Source organism: Ruditapes philippinarum, unplaced genomic scaffold, assembly GCF_026571515.1.
Source record: "Ruditapes philippinarum isolate M1 unplaced genomic scaffold, ASM2657151v2 ctg3601_1_1_1_1, whole genome shotgun sequence".
Taxonomy (NCBI): Eukaryota; Metazoa; Mollusca; class Bivalvia; order Venerida; family Veneridae; genus Ruditapes; species Ruditapes philippinarum.
In genome coordinates, this window is record NW_026862836.1 from 60,013 (window position 1) to 73,536 (window position 13,524).

The 13,524-nt window shown below is 33.5% G+C and overlaps 2 long non-coding RNA genes across 2 annotated transcripts; both read left to right on the plus strand.

The window, feature by feature from the left end:
- Positions 1–1,550: 1,550 nt before the first annotated feature.
- Positions 1,551–2,330, plus strand: LOC132720340 (uncharacterized). Its single transcript, XR_009624327.1, has 3 exons — positions 1,551–1,687; positions 1,942–2,015; positions 2,210–2,330. It is a non-coding gene; the product is annotated as an uncharacterized LOC132720340 (long non-coding RNA).
- Positions 2,331–2,630: 300 nt separating this feature from the next.
- On the plus strand, positions 2,631–6,594 carry LOC132720341 (uncharacterized). The gene is made up of 4 exons (XR_009624328.1): positions 2,631–3,200; positions 3,532–3,769; positions 4,255–4,365; positions 5,354–6,594. It is a non-coding gene; the product is annotated as an uncharacterized LOC132720341 (long non-coding RNA).
- Positions 6,595–13,524: the final 6,930 nt, after the last annotated feature.

Below are 13,524 nucleotides of genomic sequence, written 5' to 3' on the forward strand. Positions count from 1 at the left end.
TATCTTGTTATCAGTGTTTAATTTACTACATTTTTGTATTTTCTGATCGCAAGATCAGTAAATATAAAGCTAACATCCACGGTCTAACACAAAATTTCCTTACAGACATAACAACGCAAAGTAGTTCTCACTCAAAACTGTTAAAAACCAGCAATTTAAAAGAAAGAATAATTTTTAATGTAGGCATTTAACGAATTACAGTGCATTTAAAGTTTGATTAGTCAATAGAAATATGAGGTTACAATCACAAATTTCGCGGATGAATATCTTTTTTACCCAATGAAAAATGTTCGGCTATTTCCGTAAAGCTTCGGATTATCATGAATGCACTTTGATGAATATCATTTTAATCAATGACAAGAAAAGCATTGATGCAAAGCATCAAAGGGCGTCCAAGCAAGAAATGCAGAAAGTGAAGATTAACTAGTAGACATATGATGACAAGATATTCTTATAAACTTTTCAATGGTTAATTGGTTTTTACCAGAATGAACGGACGAAAGACATTGTTCATTATGAACTTTGATTGACATGCTAAAGAGTAGAATATTACTTGTTATTTCTTTATGATCGTGATTATTAATAGCAACGGATATACATGTATACAATCATTTATAATCCATATGAGTAACGCATGATCAACACCACACTTGTAGGATTGTCCCTTATTATGTTATCGCTATAAGCGAAGACCCCCTCTTAAGGTATCTGTTAACACTTAGTAAAAATATGACACTCGTTATATTACCATGTTGATCATGTTGAGCATAATTGTTTATTATTCAATAATTGTCATATCTATTTTAAATTTTATGAATATTTTTTTCCTCTCTTTTTTGTGTTTTATGTGCTATTTAATACTGAGTTTTTACGCTTACTACTCTTTTTTTTAATTAAAATTGTAAAATAAATTTTAAGAATTCAATTGTCACATTGACCGACGATTATAAGTCAAAACTTAACTGGAAAAATTCGGTAAATTATGGTTAATCTTTCAATATATAATATTGTTTATTCTTAAACCATGTACATATGTACATTTGTATTTTTCTTTATCATTGTTTAAATTATCAATCAACTGAATAATTCATAAAATCTAATTTGTAACTTTGAATAATTCCTCGGCATCTTTACTCAACACGAATAACAAATTAAATAAAATGTTTCAAAGCTGATAGTTTCATATTAATGTAACCATACCGACTTTGGACGGATTTTAGCTAAACCGGAAGTTCTATACAGGAAGTTGAGAATAATCATTATTTGGATTGTTTCTTGTTTGTTCATTACGTTTCACTGTGTTCAGTTGTTTATCCCAGAAGCTTTGCTTTCATTGGTCGAAAATAGTTTGTGTATTGTTGTACATGATTGTTTTTTACTGTTGAGCGGGAGTTCTGAGATACCTCAGTTTGGTCACGGTTGTTCTGAGGGTGAACCAAATTAAATTGACTACCTGTCGTAATATTGATATGAATATGATCATCAGCATTCTGATATGGACCCAAATGAGATTGACTACCTGTCAAAGTATTTACATGAGTATGGTCATCTGTGCTTTGGGGAGGTAGCGCATGACCATCATGAATATTTACATGAGTTTGGTCATGTTTGTTCTGAGGGTGAACATCATTGATAATGGTATAGCTGGTTGTTTCTTCGTATTGTGGATCTCCATGGAACTCTGATAGTTTGTAACTTTTGGTTTTATTCTATTTTTTATATTTGCTTAGTTGAACTGTGCATTAATTACTCTTTATTTGCCATTTTGATAAATTATTTGTTTCAATAATTTATTGTAAATTATGATATTTACTTATGTGGAATTTTGTAAAATTAGAATGGCGACATTGGGTAATATTCATTAACTCATTATTTAATTAACTTGAAATAATATGCACATTATTTCTGTCTGTACACTTTATTGATATTTTAACTTTGCAGCAATCTAGACTAATATCACATGTGTGAAAGGAGGTTTGTTGTAATGTGAGGGAAACAGTCAATACCATATATTGGTAAGTTTATATTCTATTGTATTGATTTATGTTTGTCATAAGATGGTCATTATTCTAAGATGTCGTTGAATTGCTGTCATGTGAATTTATTGCATATATCTGAATGCAGGAATTAGACTGAAATGCTGTATAAAATGCATTGTAATGTAATTCACTTGTTTGAATCTTTTTCTTATTAATATTATATGTTTTAGGTTGTCATTACATTACTACCGATGTATCTAAAGTTTGATTAAATGGAGATGAACCTACACGAACTTGGTTTTCTTTGTCACATGTAAAACAAGGTCCAAGTTTACATTAATACCATAAAAATGTACATTTTTTTCTCAATTATTGTACATATTTATTGTTTTTATCTCATATAGATAAAATGAAACATGCTATTGTTGTTGTTGTTTGGTTTTTTTCGAATTGCATGTTTATGTATAATAATAATCAATAAATTTGAGAGTTAATTGATCTATGTTTATTAATTATTGTAACCAAACTAAGTGACAAACATTCATTTTGGAAAAAAGCTTATTTATCTGTAAAATATTTGTTCTGTTCTGTAACGATATCAAACATTTACTCCAAAACCGGGAGAGACCGGACAATAAACGTGGTCTCAACCCGGTACGGAATTAGACCCAGCCCGTTGTAGGCTAGAAAATAGTTCTTTGAAATTTTGAAGTGCCCTATTTCAAGTCATTTTTAATGTGACTGGTTACATTTTAAGTGTATTTATTGTAACAGTGTACATTTAGTGTCATTTCTGATGACTTTAAAAGTTGCTTTTTTGTGTATTCTGCAGGATCTCATTTCTTGGTGGAAGGATTCGAGAAGTACTACACGCCAGCATACATGACATTTGAAACTTTGATAATTTGACAGTGACTTAACAAATTAAGAAATATTGTGAAATCTAGATGGCTAACATAGGACATTTCGGGCTTCGACTAACTTGTCTAGTGTTGATGTTTAAAGTTATGAAATACAGAATTCTGCTGAGTTTAATAGAAGTCCATAATGAAGCTTTAAATGTGACAGATTTACTATAGATTAAAGAAGGGCGAAAATGGACAAGGCCGTGTCCTAAATAAGAAATATGAAAAATGGGAACTGGTTGATGGATATGGATGAAACTTTGCATCAGTGTTATGTTTATGAATAGAAATCAGGAAAATAAAGGATAACTGACAGGTTTGAAAAATTTAAATTTTATTTCAAATTTTAAATTTTGACATTTTAAATTGTGACAGATGTTGTTATTGTTGTCTCCCCTTCAAATGTAGATGTCTGCTACTGTGTCTGAATAAGTGCAGAAGAAGGGTGCAGAGCTTTTGCATGAAGGATTAACCACATTTTATTGAATTAAAACTGTAAAAATGAATTTAAAATTAAAAAATCAAATTTAAATTTTTTTTAAGCAGTTAATAAATTGGTAAATTTTATTTTTGCACCCTGTGTTTAGCAATTTACTAGCTCTATAGCTTATTTTTATAAGATTTATATAGAAAATGATATTTTTTAGAGAAATGCATCTTAAATTATGGATAAACCATGCATAGCAAGGAATTGGGGAGTGCATGTTTTCAGGCTGGTTACATTGGCAAAAAGGTGATTGGCAAGCTCATTCCAGAGGTCTTAGGGGCCCAAGAAGCACCGGCCATGGGATTCGAACAAGCACCATAGTAGCCTATTGCACATATGGACCACACATTATATGCACTGATGTTTCAGCAAAGAGTTGATGCTGCAGTAATCAGATTGTAAATATTCACTAGTGTCTTGTATTTCAATGAAGCAGAACTGACAATTGAACATGACACATGTGATTTACATGTTGGAAATATAGGCATTTTCAGTGTAGTGAATCTTGATGTTTTACTGTGTTGCAGAATGTATATAATTGCTAATTTATACACACAAAAAATGGTCTAGTCATAAAACAGTGTAGTTTATGGATAATTGGCTCATTTAGAATTATAAAACAGTTGATGTGATTGTTCTTGTTGTTGTTGTAGCAGCTGCTACAGCAGTTAAAATAGGTTAGCTTTATAATGTCGTAACTGCTATTTCCATGCAGGCATGCATTTTAAGCACACAATATTTAAGCCCTCCTGTGTGAATTAGCAAATCAAGCCATTGATTAATTAAGAAATGTTTTTCTTCCTTTTTTTTGATATCAAAATTACAGCACAAATGCCTCTTATAATTTCCTTCGACATGTTTTAGTGTTGCATATTTTTTTCAGACCATGCAGTTACCAAAGCCGGGGTGACCTTACCTTATATACTGGTTAAGATCTATGGAAGAACTCCTACAGCTCAGTTTGGCAGCAGATTTGTCAGGACAAGATGAGTAGGTAATAACTTATGTCCAGTTTGAAACTTCAGCTATTGACGGCAACAATTCCCAATGCTCGGGCAATATTTGGTAGATATTTTGATGTATATTCAGAGAAAATTTCTCTAATTTTGACTATTTTAAGACTTTTCAATGATTTAAAGTGGGAGACAGTATGAGCAATCAATTTTTAGCCTTATTTGGGTGAGAGTTGGTTAATCTTACTTTGTCAGAAGACATAGCCCATGGGGATATGGTAACCTCTTTGCTAAACTTAAGATTACCTCTGTTTGTCTTTATTGATATCTTAAGCAAACAATTTGTAGGGTATATATCTTGGTACTTTACTTTATTTACCATGCTATATAGGTAAAAATCATAATCAGTAAGTTTTATTGCAAAATTGAAAGAAAAAGTTATGAAAAAAGCACATTTAATTGTGATTACTTGTATTTTAACCCAAAATTTCATGCCCTCATTAAAATAAATGGAGTTATTATTACAATTTGTAAGCAATAAGGGCTTATTCTTTCATAAAAATAACTAAATGACATTAGCCGGTAACAGTTAACTTTATTTGAAGAAAATCCATTTACAAAATCAAAAGATATCACAGAATTTGTGATATAAATTTTTGCGTAAAATTCTATTGGCCGAGGCTGATTTTTCGCATGAAGTTTCATATGTAAGAAATTGTACTGCATTAATGTTATTTTTTGTTACAGACATGTCAAACCTATATGATTGTACTTGTATAACAATGAATTACTAGGAAATGAGTATAAATTTTGACTTAACTTAAATTTTGGATTCATTTAGGACTCAACCCGGTACGGAATTAGACCCAGCCCGTTGTAGGCTAGAAAATAGTTCTTTGAAATTTTGAAGTGCCCTATTTCAAGTCATTTTTAATGTGACTGGTTACATTTTAAGTGTATTTATTGTAACAGTGTACATTTAGTGTCATTTCTGATGACTTTAAAAGTTGTTTTTTGTGTATTCTGCAGGATCTCATTTCTTGGTGGAAGGATTCGAGAAGTACTACACGCCAGCATACATGACATTTGAAACTTTGATAATTTGACAGTGACTTAACAAATTAAGAAATATTGTGAAATCTAGATGGCTAACATAGGACATTTCGGGCTTCGACTAACTTGTCTAGTGTTGATGTTTAAAGTTATGAAATACAGAATTCTGCTGAGTTTAATAGAAGTCCATAATGTAGCTATAAATGTGACAGATTTACTATAGATTAAAGAAGGGCGAAAATGGACAAGGCCGTGTCCACGTGTGATACTATTCGCCGGTCACTAGTAAATCCCGGTCAAAATAGACCGGGAGAGACCGGGAATTACCGATAGGAGTACATCCCTCTATAAATAGATTTTCGGAATGTTTAGGTCATCAACTCATTCCCTGCGGTCTGGAGACCGCAGGGTATTGGTACGCGTTTAACTTTTGAGGCATGGAGGAGCACGTGACCTGTTTTCAGCACATTGAGGAGCATGTGATCTGTAAACCGTACATGATTGGTTAATTGACCTTTTTGAAAACCTGGCTAAATACCGTTTGCCGGTACGTTACGGATTTACCTCTAGGGAATTAGTCAGAGTAACACCTAATAAAGAACAAACAGCTATTACGTGATATTTCTAATTTTCTATAATCATTTTACCGTTTAAGGTGGAAAAACTTGAATGATGTGTTTGAAAATTATCAATGTTTCTTTAATATGTATCTCAAATTTTACAAACAATTAATTGTTTACACTGAAAATCTACAAAATTAAAATATTCGTAGTGGCATCTGCCAGAATAAATAGAGATATTTTCTGCGTAAACTTGTGTGTTTACTTCTTTTGCTCGGAATAATTCAAACAATGGTGGGCCTATTTAATTATTTTCTTAAAAAGAAATAATTGTTTTATGTTCGACCTTCTCCGGTCATCAACCGTCACCAGTTTCCAAAGACCTTCTTCTATATTGATCGATTATTGTCAACTAGAGCCTCGTTACAGCCGCAAACAGTTACCCTCGAGCTAGATATTCCGGTCTGTACCGACAGCCAGTGTAAGATTCTTATAGGTTCAAATCCTAGTCGAGGCAATTTTATTTTTTTTGAAGTGTCTTTTTATTTGTTTGGGTCGTCAGACCAAACAAATAATGGTAGCGAAATTTCAGACTCTAATGCTGTTAATTGCAAGTGCCGAAAGTAGTCCGCTTTTTTGAAGCGGTTACTTCCCTTTATATGTAACACTTATGCTTATTTTTTATAGATATACATGCTTATAGTAAGCGCCATGATTATTTACACAAGTGTTAAACAACAGTTAGCGTCGTTACAAACCCTAACTAGAATAATATGGTTTTCTTCAGGCCGTAAACATGTAAATTCACCGTGGCCAAGGGGAATGCGCGCTCGCTTAAGAAGCGAGAGGTCTGGAGTTCAAATCCCAGTTAAGGCAACTCATTATTTTTTCAAATTGTTTAAGTCAAATAAACATTGAATCGAATATCAGTGTTGCAACTAGTCTTATAGCCAATCTACTACAATTAAAACGCTGGAAAGTATTGGTGCAACTATACAATCAAAGCGCTGAAAGCACTGCTGGGGGCGCATTATGTTGATTGTATAGTGGTCTATTGTTACAAGCAGATGCCATTCCTACTTTCAAAGCAGATGTCACATTTTTACTCGATTATTCGATAAGAATAAGTAGAATTATCCTAGTCATCTGAACATTGGCGTCTATCACCTCAATTTTTCCCGAAGTCCATTGACATATGGCATTGAAACTTTGCACACTTGATCCCGATCAGGCACCCATTTGTTAAAGATTGCCTATGGCTTCAAGATATTTTCGTATTCCATAGACATCTGGCTTTGAAATAAATTGAAATGTTATACATTTCTTTGCGAGCATACTAGCTAGGACTCTCTCCAATGCTTATATCTGTAGAATATTGGGTTTAAAGAAATTTTTGGTCCTTTTGTGAACTTAAAATATTTTAAATAACCAAGGTTCTTCTATTGTCAAGCACTAAGCATATAGTTGAGTGTGCTGTCCTACCAACAGCTATTGTTTGCATACCTTGTGAAATATAACTCCTTCAAACTTTTGTTCAGTTATTATTATACAAACACAAGAACTGTCTGAGGACAGTAAGGCTCGACTATTCGAAAAGGTTGTCACAAGGGTGTTTATTGAGTATAAAAATGCTTACCAATGAATACATAAAACTGACCGAAAAGGTACAAAGGCTTGGATTAAGATGTTTTATCAAGTAAATCACTGCTTTATTATCATGAATGCATAAAATTGTCCCAAAAAAGGCACAAACCCTTCAGTAGTTATGGAGATAACATGCTTACAAGCAAAACTTTACCATTAAATTCTAAGTTGAAAAAGGGGAGAAAAATAAGCCTAAATTCTCGATAAAATTATGGATCTTGGTCAGTAACCTACATGTACAATTATGACCCTAAATGCACGTGAAGTTTTAATATTGTAAGCAGAGTTATCCAATTTGTCAATCTGATGTACATTGTTACTATAAATAACTATTGTAAGTTTCAATTGAATATCTCAAGCAATAATTGAGATATTTGACTTTAAAATAAACTTAAACCAACGCAGACGCGGACGCTGGGTTACTACAATAGCTCTCATATTTTTCAAATAGTCGAGCTAAAAACTACCAAGTCATGGTTGAGACCATATAGTTAATTATTCCATATATAAATATATATGTATATATCATGGAAAACATTTCAAGATGTTACAATGGATTGTAGTGTATAACAAGAAAATCAGTGTACTTTAACTTTAATCCAATAATCATACAAACATCTGTAAATAACTGGAACAAAATATTTCTTAAATAAAACCATACAAAACAAGAGGGCCATGATAGCCCTAGATCGCTCACCTGACTTATCAAACTCATCCAAACAATTACCTAGACAAACATTCTGACCAAGTCTCACGACAGGTGAGTCAAAAATGTGACCACTACAGTGTTAACAAGGATTATCCATATTTGAGCAGTGCGACCTTGTTTTTTACTCAGGTGACACATATTCAAACTTGACCTAGAAATCATCAAAACAAACTGTCAGACCAATTTCCAGGATACTTGGATCAAAACAGTAGCAACAAGAGTGTTAACAAGATTTTTCTATTTTTAGCTCCGGTGACCTAGTTTCACATGCGATTTCGAACTCATCCAAGCAATTACCTAGACAAGCATCCTGACCAAGTTTGATGATAATTGAGTCGAAAATGTGACCAGTAGAATGTTAACAAGGCTTTTCCATATTTGGGCGGTGTGACCTAGTTTTTCATCCAAGATGACCCATGTTGGATCTTGACTTAGAAATCATCACAACAAACTTTTAGACCAATTAACAGAATATTTGGATCACAACAGTAGCCACTAGAGTGTTAACAAGATTTTTCTATTTTTATCTCCTGTGACCTAGTTTTTCATCCGAGATGTCCCATGTTCGATTTATTCCCAGCAATGACCTAGGCAAGTTTCCTGACCAAGTTTGCTAACAATTGAGTCAAAATTGTGACCACTAGAGTGTTAACAAGGTTTTTCTATTTTTAGCTCCTGTGACCTAGTTTTTCATCCGAGATGACCCATTTCCGAACTCATCCGAGCTATCACCTAGACAAGCATCTTAATCAAGTTTGATGATGATTGATGCAAAAATGTGACCACAAGAGTGTTAACAAGGTTTTTCTATTTCTACCCCAGGTGACCTACTTTTTCATCCAAGATGACCCATGTTCAAACTCATCCGAGCTATCAACTAGACAAACATCTTGACAAAAGTTTGATGATGACTGATGCAAAAATGTGACTGCTAGAGTGTTAACAAGGTTTTTCTATTTTTAGCTCCGGTGACCTACTTTTTCATCCGAGATGACCCATGTTTGTACTCATCCGAGCTATCACATAGACAAGCATCTTGACCAAGTTTGATGATGATTGATGCAAAAATGTGACCGCTAGATTGTTAACAATGTTTTTCTATTTTTAGCTCCGGTGACCTACATTTTCATCTGAGATGACCCATGTTCAAACTCATCCAAGATATCAACTAGATAAGCATCCTGACCAAGTTTGATGATGATTGATGCAAAAATGTGACTGCTAGAGTGTTAACAAGGTTTTTCTATTTATAGCTCCGGTGACCTAGTTTTACATCCTAAATGACCCATGTTCGAACTCATCCGAGCTATCAACCAGATAAGCATCCTGACAAAGAGTGATGATGATTGGGTCAAAAATGTGACCACTAGAGTGTTCACAAGGTTTTTCTATTTTTAGCTCCTGTGACCTAGTTTTTCATCAGAGATGACCCATGTTCAAACTCATCCAAGCAATTGACTAGACAAGCATTCTGACCAAGTTTGATGATGATTGGTTTAAAAATGTGACCACTAGAGTGTTCACAAGGTGTTTCTATTTATAGCTCCTGTGACCTACTTTTTCATCAGAGATGACCCATGTTTGAACTCATTCGAGCTATCACCTAGGCAAACATCCTGACCAAGTTTAATGATGATTGGGTCAAAAATGTGACCTCTACAGTGTTCACAAGGTTTTTCTTTTTTTAGCTCTTGTGACCTAGCCTTTCATCCGAGATGACTCATGTTCGAACTCATCCATGCTTTCAACTAGATAAGCATCCTGACCAAGTTTGATGATGATTGAGGCAAAAATGCGACCGCTAGAGTGTTCACAAGCAATTGTGGACGGACGACGGACATTCACCGATCCTTAAAGCTCACCCTGAGCAAGCTCAGGTGAGCTAAAAACAAAAACTGATGACGACAGAACGGGTATCACTTTATGCCTATAAAATTTTTTTTGCTGAAGTGATTTTTTTTCGAAGAGCTACATGTGAAATTGCTGCCAAATATACATAAGTAAAATCTATTTCAAAGCTGCATGCATTCATATAAATATATTTAAAAAAAATCAAACTTGATTAAATAAAAAAAAAGTTCAAGGATAGCCCAAACTTGTTAATTATAAAAAAATATATATACAGAATATTATGTTGTAGTAGCTCTCTGAGGCTTTTTATTTTGCTATGAGCAGCGGTGGGAAATTGATATCTTGCGAGACTAAAGGGCGAGCTAGATAACAATTTTCCAACATTGCAAGTAGAAAAATGCATAGCCTCAGAAAGCTACTACAACATAATTTTCCTTTAATAATATACCTTTTCGTTTGAAGTATAAATGATTTTCATTATACTACACTTTTATAAGAAATTTCAGAAAAAGAAATGTAGCTGTCAAGAAATAAATTATGACTGACAGATGAATACGTAATTTGTGCAAAACCAGCCACACCTTTTATTATTTTGGTTGCCGTTTCCACAGCTAAGATCAGAACCAACATTAACAATAACCGGTTGAACCGGTGATGCTCCCCGAGAAGGTTCTGGACACTGGAAAGTATAAAAAAAATGAACAAAGGGCAAAAACCCCAAAATTAGGCAAAGCGGAGTTATGTTTTTTTTTTGCACTGCACTTCTATTCAATTAGATCTATCCATCTATAAAGTTGCCTGATGATATCAGAGTTATGTCCAAGGTAAAATTCAAAGTGTAAAAATGAAATTAGGGTAATAACTCCAAAATTAGACCAGGCTTTCTTTAGGTTCTTTAAGCATTGCAGTTCTATCCAATTATATCTAGCTACCTACAAAGTTTCATGTTGATATCTCTAATAGTTTTAAAGTTATGTCTCGTACAAAAGTCAAAAAGTAAAAATAAACAAAGGGCAATTACTTCAAAATAAGGCAAGGCAGAGTAATAATTCTTAAGCACTGCTTAGAGTAATGTCCCGGACAAAGTTCAAAGTGTCAAAATGATCAAAGGGCAATAACTCCAAAAGTAGGCAAGACAGTGTTACAGTTCTTGTGCACTGCAAACTTACTCAACGATATCTATCTACCTACAAAGTTTCATGTTGATATCTCTTTTACATTGAGAGTTATGTCTCGGACAAAGTTCAAAGTGTAAAAATAAACAAAGGGGGATAATTCAAAAATTAGGCAAGGGAGAGTTAAGGTTCTTGTGCACTGCTTACCAACTCAATGAAATCTATCTACCTACAAAGTTTCATGTTGATACCTGTTATAGTTTTAGAGACAAAGTTCAAAGTGTAAAATAAAGAAAGGGGGATAATTCAAAAATTAGGCAAGGCAGAGTTACGGTTCTTGTGCACTGCATACCAAGTCAATGAGATCTATCTACCTACAAAGTTTCATGTTGATACCTCTTATAGTTTAAAGGTTATGTCCCGGACAAATTTCAAAGTGTAAAATAAACAAAGGGGGATTATTCAAAAATTAGGCAAGGGAGAGTTAAGGTTCTTGTGCACTGCATACCAAGTCAATGAGATCTATCTACCTACAAAGTTTCATGTTGATACCTCTTATAGTTTAAAGGTTATGTCCCGGACAAATTTCAAAGTGTAAAATAAACAAAGGGGGATTATTCAAAAATTAGGCAAGGCAGAGTTACGGTTCTTGTACACTGCATACCAAGTCAACGAGATCTATCTACCTACAAAGTTTCATGTTGATACCTCTTATACTTTTAGAGTTATGTCCCGGACAAAGTTCAAAGTGTAAAATAAACAAAGGGGAATAATTCAAAAATTAAGCAAGGCAGAGTTACGGTTCTTGTGCACTGCACACCTACTCAATTAGATCTATCTACCTACAAAGTTTCATGTTGATACCTCTTATAGTTTTAGAGTTATGTCCCGGACAAAGTTCAAAGTGTAAAAATAAACAAAGGGGAATAATTCAAAAATTAGACAAGGCAGAGTTACGGTTCTTGTGCACTGCACACCTACTCAATTAGATCTTTCTACCTACAAAGTTTCATGTTGATACCTCTTATAGTTTTAGAGTTATGTCCCGGACAAAGTTCAAAGTGTAAAATAAACAAAGGGGAATAATTCAAAAATTAAGCAAGGCAGAGTTAAGGTTCTTGTGCACTGCACACCTACTCAATGAGATCTATCTACCTACAAAGTTTCATGTTAATACCTGTTGTTGTTTCAAAGTTAAGTCCCGGACAAGAAAAGGGGATGGACGGACGGACGGACAAGGCGGGGACTATATGCTCACCCGAAATTTTTTGGGGAGCATAAAAATAGTCCAGGCCTTTCATATATGGTACTGTATTTGTCTCTAACATAATACAGAATTTTCTAACCGTTGAAAACTATTTGCGCTTCAAGATAATCCTGTGTTTTAGGAAGAAAATTTATAGGTATATAATAAATGCTGTCATTGACATTTCTTATGCTTATATTTATTATATGTATTTCTTGCAATCCTATTTATAGCTACAAATTCTATGAATTAAAATAGAAATGAAGGTAGCATGCAGACGGTGTTGATATTGTGTGATAAAAATTTAAAGATCATTGGAAATCATCCCAGTAACCGAATACTCTAAATGACCGAGTACTCGAGTATTGATTTTAGTAATTGTTGCCATCCCTAAAAAAATTAAGTACTTGACAAGATCAACTAACATCTAAACTAGAAATGTGTCATCATGCCACGGATGCCCCCGCATGCAGCCAAAATTTCTGATGTTATTATATTTAGTTCCAAATTTGTTTGCACAAATTATTGTTTTCATTTTAAGTTCAAAGCCCTTAAAACTTTTCAATGTTAACACAAACCATTTTCATACAATGTTCAAAGCACTGAAATTATTCAGTCTTAACCTTTTGAAAATAGCATATTTCATATTTGTAGCCAAAATAATGGCTACATACATTTCCACAAAAGTATGAGTGCTGAAACTGAAAGTTCAAAATTTTTTCCAATATTCAAGAAAGATAAGTTTGTCCAAAATCATTGAACCACGACCAAATTCAAACTTAAACTGCCTATTCCTAAGATGTATCTATATTATTTTCAAAGTGAAAGGGACATAACTCTGCCAAAAAAATCATCGAACCATGACCAAATTCCAACTTGACCTGCCCATTCCTTTGACATATCCATATGTCAAATTTGAGTAGAATATGTAACACTGTTGGGTAGATAATGAACAGAAACTTTAAATTTCATATTTTTTTGAAAGTGAAAAGGGCATTACTCTGCCAAAAATTATTGAACCA